Raw genomic sequence first — 8864 nt, forward strand, 5'->3', positions numbered from 1 at the left:
TCTTCGAGACAAAAGCTCCAGTGCTTCCTGGGGTTCGCCAACTTCTACAGGCACTTCATCCGCAACTTAAGCATGGTGGCCGGCCCTCTCTCAGCCCTGACCTCGACCAAGACCAAGTTCAAGTGGGAGAAGGAAGCAGATAAAGCCTTTTCCAGTCTCAAGCGCAGGTGTACCACAGCACCCATTCTCACCATACCCGATTCAACCAAGCAGTTTATCGTTGAGGTCGATGCCTCCGAGTCAGGGGTCGGAGCCATCCTATCCCAGAGGGCCAACGACAACAAGGTCCACCCATGCTCCTTCTTCTCCTGCCTGCTATCCCCAGCCAAACGGAACTACAACATCGGCGACCGAGAACTACTGGCTGTGAAACTAGCCTTGGAGGAGTGGAGGCACTGGCTCAAGGGGTCTGATCTCCCCTTCCTAGTCTGGACTGACCATAAAAACCTGGAGTACCTCAAGTCCGCCAAACGTCTCAATTCCCGTCAAGCCCGTTGGTCTCTTTTCTTCTCCCGGTTCAACTTCACGCTCTCTTACCGCCCAGGCTCCAAGAATGGCAAACTCGACCCCCTGTCCAGGATGTTCTCTTCCCACCAAGAGGAGTCCAAGCCACCTGAGACCATCCTTCCTCCATGCTGCCTGGTGGAAGCCGCCATTCTAGAGGTTGAGATGCTCATGCAGAAAGCCCTGGAACAGGACCCCGGTGAAGGTAACTCCAACAACATTCCTCGTAACCATCTGTTTGTTCCCAGTCCTGTGTGAACCCAGATGCTGCAGTGGGGTCATGGCTCCAAGCTGGCCTGTCATCCGGGAGCCGCCTGAACCCTGGCTCTCATCCAGCAGTGCTTTTGGTGGCCATCCATCAAGGAGGACGTCCAAGAGTTTGTGGCAGCCTGCAACACATGCTCCTGGAACAAGACAGCCAATCGACCCCCTGCCGGCTTACTAAGACCCCTTCCAACTCCACATCGACCTTGGTCTCACATCGCCCTGGATTTCATCACAGGACTCCCCAACTCAGGTGGCAACACATGAATCCTCACAGTTATTGACCATTTTTCTAAGACCATCCATTTCATTCCTCTGCCCAAGCTCCCCTCAGCCAAAGAGACCGCAGAACTACTCGTCCACCACATTTTCAGTCTACATGGTCTGCCTACCGACATTGTTTCTGACCGGGGTCCTCAGTTCACTGCACAGTTCTGGAGAGCCTTCTGCAAACTCATTGGGGCCACCTGTAGTCTCTCCTCAGGCTTCCATCCACAGACCAATGGCCAGGCAGAACTGGCGAACCAGGCTTTGGAGGTTGCACTCAGGTGCATGGCGTTCAGGGATGCCAGTTCTTGGAGCAGGTATCCTACCCTGGATCGAATATGCACATAACACTCTCCCTTCCTCTGCCACAGGTCTCTCTCCATTTCAGTGCTCACTAGGTTACCAACCACCACTGTTCCCCAGCCAAGAGGAGGAGGTCGCCATACCCTCAGCCCAGCTCTTTATATGCCGCTGCAGGAGGACGTGGGCATTGGCCCAGAGAAGACTCATTAGCTCCGCACTCGCATCCAAGAGGCAGGCCGACAAACGTCGCTCCAAGGGTCAATGAGTTATGCTCTCCATGCGCCACCTGCCACTTAGGACCGTCTCTCACAAGCTAGCACCCAGGTTCCTTGGACCCTTCCTCATCAAGAAGGTAATCAACCCATGTTCTGTTATACTGGCATTACCACTCACCATGTGCCGTGTTCACCCTACCTTTCATGTATCTCAGCTTAAACCTCTGGTCTCCTGTCCTTTGCTGGAAAATAAGCAACTTCAGGGTGGTAACAGATGTCACACCACCTGGTGGTTGATAATTGTCCAAAAGACCCCTTGCAGATATCACGCATTATGTGATAGTTTCACCTGGGGGTCAAACAGACACCATCTTTTGCATAAACCAGACTTAATCTGTCTTAAATACTGTTCATTTTTGCCCTGTTTTTGGTTGTTTAAATCGTTCAAGCAGAGAAATAGATAAAAAGTATTACCATCTCCATGCTATCAAGAAAAATGTTAACAAAGTGAAGCAAATTCTTCAAGAACAATGAAGAAATGAGTGGTTAAAGAGAATATGACGAGAGACGCTAAGCCTGAAAGTTCCAGAGAAATTTGCGATTGTATTTAAAATGTATTTTTAAAAAAAGAAAGTCAGAAGTGAGCATGGAAGAGTTTAATTAAGAATCTCATTTTATTTTTTTCTGCTCACATTCGAGTTAGCTCCTTCATCAAAGTGTTCAAACAAAATCAAATTATTTTCTTACAGATAAGCCAGCTTCCTTTTTCAACAGGATAAACCCAGATTGGACACCAAACAAACAATGCAGATATAACTTAGTAAAAAATCCAACAAGGAATGACATGCTTGATATATCCTGAAAGAAAAGAAAAGATTAAGAGCAGAGAGGATGGGAGCTTTGTTTCTGTTATCAGAGGAACCCAGTCCTGTGCAAAATGTCACCATGGAGTCAGAGTATAGAAATGAACCTACAGTTTGAGAGAGTTCTACACAAACACACTGAACTTTACAAGAGTTGCATGCATGTGAAATGGAAATAAATTGACTAAGGCAGAAAAAACTGTTTTGGATAAATTTGTTATTGTCCATTACACACTGATCAACCTGTGTGACTCAGTTGTACCTTTTGAATGGAGAATAAATGAAGAGGGAACTGAACATTAACTGTTTATTGAAATTATTATTACAAGGGTGATTATAGTTACTGCATGACTACGGCTACAACTGGAATGTGCGGATTCTGTTAGCATTTGTAATTATTGTCCCATCCACTATAAGATAAAATCAAAATAAAATCTTACAATATTGTTTGGAAGTCTAGAGCAAGATTTTTTTAATTTTAGAAATAATAACACTTCAGGTATTATTTTAACAATAATAAGAATCACTCTGTGAGTATGCAGGCACTTATGGATGTATGTGCGGCAGAAGACAGCTTAAGAATAACGAACCAAGCCAAATCGAGAGACAGGAATCAAGGTCAGTGAACACGCTAGGGTCAGGCGATCGGCAAACAGAATATCAGAGGTAAACAGAGATCAAGGAAATGAGAAACACTAGCAAAGGCAGAATGGTAGAAAGGCAGTCAGAGAGATAACAAGGCTTGGTATAATCGGTGAACCGGAACGATACTTCACATTGAGTGCTTGTGTGACTGGTGTTTATATACAGGGCAGGTGATGAGGGAATGGATGTCAGCTATGTGTTACAAGGTGGGAGACAGAGAGCGCTGTGTGTTCTGGGAGTTGTAGTTTGAGCTGTCCATGTTTGTAGTCAGCTCTTCACCAGCGGGTTTACTGACACTGTATAAATTATAGAGTGCAAATAGCTCTGTAACTAGATGTCCGTGGAGTTGCTGAGTCATGGAGGAGTGGGGATACCATCTAGCCCACAGTTCAGGTCGGAGTCCTTTGAGAGTGTGAAGGAAATTTAGTGAATGAACATTCCTATTCTCTATGTTTCTGTCTGTTGAGCTCAAGTGGCCTAGTGTACTGAGAAAAGTTGTTTTCCCCACATGCTGCAATCGCCTTTCTGTGCCCTTGGCTGGTGATAAGCAGGGTGTCTGGGTTCTCCCTAACCACGCATACGCCTGCACATCCCAGAGCACACCAGGTGCACGCTTTAACAAAGCTTCATGGAAAATCTTGAGCCAATCACGTGAAGATGCGAGCAGTAAGTGAATGCCTTTAGAGTATAAAGCCACTAAGACACAACTCAGAGTGCGTACTCTTGGCATCACTGAAGTGGCGTCTTCTTCTCTTCTTCTTCTTTTTTCTTTCCTGTTTTATATGATCTACTATAATAAATAACTGAAAAGACAACTGCTAAGCGTTCTGAAGTGTTTATTAGAAGTTTCCATTACAAGAGTAAATGCTTTGACTTTTACAACACTCTGTTCCCAAAAGCTGATGTTGGGAAAAAGTCTTTACACAAAGAAGGTTTTCTTGCTTTTGTAGTTTTTTTAACTGTTCTTCCGTGTCGGGACTTTTCGGGTAAAAGAAGGTATAGTCCAACATGTAGCTAATGCTAATGCTAGGCCACAAATCTGCACCATCACTCCAGTCTTTTCGAGGACTTTTGTATGGATCATACCGCTAATAAACTCTAATTTCTGCGTATATCTATCTTTCGCTTCTTTCTGACTAAGATTATCCAAGTAATCCGGTAGTAGAGCTTTTTTAACTGTAGTTTACTTCAGGCAACAGCAGTGGATGCCGGACATCTTTGCTTGGCTTTGGTATGTGAACAGTATGTAAACAAAGTTAAAGGTAAATGTGACGTCAGTGCAAGGGGTCTATAACAGCATGCTCCGTTATGTTTTATTCCTCACATAATTGCCCTCATCGTGGTCTGGTTCTCTGAGTCATGATCCTTGTCTTGTCTTGTCTTGTCTTGTCTGTCTGTCTGTCTGTCTGTCTTAATTACAAATTAACTTCCTCATTTTTTCCAGCATCCAGAATCCAGTTATTCTGAATGAGTGCTTCAGTAAAGTGAGTCATGTCACAGGCGATATTGGGAAAGGGGGGGTCTTAAGTAATGGTTGTGACACATCACTTAGATCAAAGAATATCAATCAGTGTCCTCCCCAAGCAAAGAAGCAGAACATGTTACCCCTGCATTATTCAAACAAGACTGACTGTCTATTAAGTTCTGTAGTTCATGAACTATAATGTCCATCTTGGTAACTCGAGTGAGACGTACTGTGAGTACTCAGGATTACACATGGCTGCTTTCCTTACATTGTCCCTGCACTGGAACAGAGTTTCATAAGATAAACAGAAAACCAGATCAAAAACAAAAATACTTGTTTTCATGGATCACTTTATTTGATTTCCTGCTTTTTATATTCCTTTATTATATTTTTATTATCATTGTCCTAATTTCAACAAATCTACAGTTTGTTCTTTCATGATTGACGATCATGTGCTCAAGTAAGACTCAAAATGATCATCATATCATCAATTAATTAAACGTAATTATTTTCTATTTAACAATTATTCACCGAAGGCAAAATGAATGTCTCGGCTATTATTTAAATAATACTGGCTGGCTTTTTTTCATGGTATATCAGATATATTTGTAAGAACTTTCTAGTTTTGGTAAACAGAGGAATGGGAAGCAGGTTTCAGAACAAGTGAGTTCTTTTATTATGACACTTTTCAGTGGTAATTCAACGCTCAAACATACACACATGCGGGGTGACACTGCTCTCTCTCATTCCTGACTGCCTAAAAGACACACAGAGACACAGGTTAATAGACAGCCACTAATTTGACACAGGTGCACCTCCTCACATGTTACCTGCTGGTTCAACCTGGCTCCTCGCCATTCACAGCTGACGCTTGACCACGCCCCCGCTGCTACAATATTCCATTCAGCTAGCATGATATTGAACTCATCTTCGACTCTTTCAATATCATATCATGCTAGCTGAATGGAATATATCTGATATACCATGAAAAAAGCCATTATTATTATTATTATTATTATAGGGCGGCACGGTGGTGTAGTGGTTAGCGCTGTCGCCTCACAGCAAGAAGGTCTGGGTTTGAGCCCCGTGGCCGGTGAGGGCCTTTCTGTGCGGAGTTTGCATGTTCTCCCCGTGTCTGCGTGGGTTTCCTCCGGGTGCTCCGGTTTCCCCCACAGTCCAAAGACATGCAGGTTAGGTTAACTGGTGACTCTAAATTGACCGTAGGTGTGAATGTGAGTGTGAATGGTTGTCTGTGTCTATGTGTCAGCCCTGTGATGACCTGGCGACTTGTCCAGGGTGTACCCTGCCTTTCGCCCATAGTCAGCTGGGCTAGGCTCCAGCTTGCCTGCGACCCTGTAGAAGGATAAAGCGGCTAGAGATGATGAGATGATGAGATTATTATTATATACACATTCCTTTTGGGTGTTCAACGCATCTTTCTCTTTCAAAATTCTCTCAAAATCTTCTGTATTTAACAAAGCAAACCTGGCGGCCATATTTGTTTACAAATTGTCACAGTCGCTCGCTAGCACAGAAGTTTTACATCTCTGATGTGTGACGTCATGTTGTCTTGACAACCATGCAATATCATAAACTACTGTATATTCATTGCTCATTCTCCATTGGGTAGAGTGACATAATACATGCTAAGGCTTCTGTCTTGTCTAATGTGTACATCACAATCCAAGAAGGCTAGATTATTCCCACTGACGTCCTTGTGAGTGAAGCCTTAGCATCGAGGTCTCCCGGAAACCCACACACACAGACCAGTACCTACTTTTTGACTCGCACCACCCACTGGAACACAAATTGGGGGTCATTAGGACCTTGCAACACAGGGCTCAGAACATTCCTACAATGGTAGAGGGAAAAGAGAAGGAGCAGAATCACATCAAGAAAGCACTTCAGAACTGCGGGTATCCCAACTGGGCTTTCTTCAAGAACAGAAAAAGGAACATAACAGATAATGAGGATAACAGGAACAAATGCAAGAACATTGTCATTCCCTACATTTCTGGTCTATCTGAGAAACTCAGGAGGAGCTTCTACAAACACAACATTCCAGTACATTTCAGACCCAGTAACACCCTGAAGCAGAAACTGGTCCACCCTAAGGACGGAATAGCCAGACACAAACAGGACAACGTAGTGTATGCAATTCAGTGCTGTGAGGAATGCACGGACTCGTATATTGGGCAAACAAAACAACCACTTCACAGGCACATGGCTCAACACAGGAGAGCCAGTTCCTCAGGCCAGGACTCTGCTGTCTATCTTCATCTTAACAACAAAGGACACTCATTTCAGGATTGCAACGTATGCATTTTAGCCAGAGAAGATCGTTGGTATGAGCGAGGAGTTAAAGAAGCCATTTTTGTCAACCTGGAACAGCCATCACTGAACAGAGGTGGTGGTCTAAGACATCATTTATCAGCCACCTACAATGCAGTCCTTGGCACACTTCCCAGACAACTGAATGCACACCAAAACCCAGCTGTTTTCAGTGACTCACAGGAGGACAGAGAGAACCAACAATCCATTGATCACCCCAACGACTCTCTAAGCCGTTCACACCCAGCCCCCAGTGATCCACACCAACAAGATGACTCAACGACACCTTAGGATTGCTTTTCATCCATGAGAGGATAAATACCCGATACTCTCAATTAGTCAGACAGAACTGAAGAAGCCTTTCAGATGAGAGGTGAAACGTCTTCAAAAATCTCCAAGCAAGTCCAGTTGCTCTCTTTTACCACCCACAGTTTACTATGACCTGGATGACTGAGAATCTTCACAGACATGTAACCACTGAGTACCGGGAACACCCCACAAGATGTGCCATTTTGAATTCAGTGGGGCGCTGTGTGAGATGGCTGCCTCTCCAGTAGCTCTGTAGTTTTTAGCTCTTTAAACCTCTTTTTTCCACCTTTTTACTTTTCTGCTCTTCTTACGAAGACATAGTGTGTTTTACTTATATTAAATGGATATTTTTAACTTTAACACGCAACCAGGAGCCAGTTTTCTCGCTTATTTGAGAGAGGAGCTGCTGGCCCTGAAAACAATGGGACGAGCTGGAATATGACACCCCATCCCAGTGGAGCTGAGGAGGAAATCCAGGGGCTGCAAAGCCGGAGCTAAGCTAAAGGCTAGGCTAGCGGACAACCGGCGGCGCTACAAACCATCCATTCCCTCCGTTATAATGGGGAATGTGAACTCGCTGCCAAATAAGGTCGACGAGCTATCCGCACTGAACAACGAGCGGATTTACCGGGACAGCAGCTTATTTATCTTTACGGAGACATAGCTAACACACCTTGTACCGGATGCTAACATGGACCTGCGGGGATTCACTGCTGTGAGAGCCGACAGAGACACTAAAGCATGCGGGAAAGGCAAAGGTGGGGGATTCATCGTTTATGTGAACAACCACTGGTGTAACCCAGGACATATCTCCGTAAAGACAGTTTTATGTTGCCCGGACTTGGAGCTGCTAGCTGTTAGCCTGCAGCCATATTATCTGCCAAGGGAGTTCAGTCATGTGATTACCATCTGTGTTTTATATCCCTCCAAGGGCAGACGCAGACGCTGCATGTGAGAGGGTTCACTCTGTCACAGCAAGCCTGTAGACACAGCACCCTGAGGCATTTATGATCATTTCTGGGGACTTTAATCATGCTACTTTGGACTCTACTTTGGCTGCTTTTTACCAGGTTGTGGACTGTCCAACAAGGAACAACAGGACAATTGACTTGCTGTATGCTAATGTGAGGGATGCATACAGAGTCACACCCCTCCCCTCTCTAAGGAAGTCTGACCATAACCTGGTTCGTTTACAGCTGAAGTACACCCCCCTGGTTCAAAGGCAGTCTGCAACAACTAGCTCCATCAGGAGGTGGTCCCCTGAAATGGAAGATGCCCTCAGAGACTGCTATGACATCAAGGACTAGGATGTACTGCTTAGCCCACACTGTGAGGACATAGAGGGGCTGACACACTGTCTGACGGATTATCTCAACTTCTGTGCAGACGTGGTTTCCCCCGCTAAGACTGTACGGTGTTACCCGAATAACAAGCCATGGGTAACACAGGAAGTGAAAGCTGTCCTCAACAGGAAGAAGGCCCCCTTCAGGAGCAGGGACAGGGAGGCGATGAAAGCAGCACAGCAAGAGGTGAAATGCTGTGTGAGGGAAGCTAAGGACAGCTACAGGAGAAAGGTGGAGCAGAAGCTGAAGGAAAACAGCATGAGGGAGGTCTGGGAGAAAACCATCACAGGCCACAATACAAAGACCAGAGTTGTTGAGGGGACAGTGAAGAGGGTGAACGAGTTGAATGACTTCT

This window comes from Neoarius graeffei, chromosome 2, assembly GCF_027579695.1.
Source record: "Neoarius graeffei isolate fNeoGra1 chromosome 2, fNeoGra1.pri, whole genome shotgun sequence".
NCBI classification, from domain to species: Eukaryota; Metazoa; Chordata; class Actinopteri; order Siluriformes; family Ariidae; genus Neoarius; species Neoarius graeffei.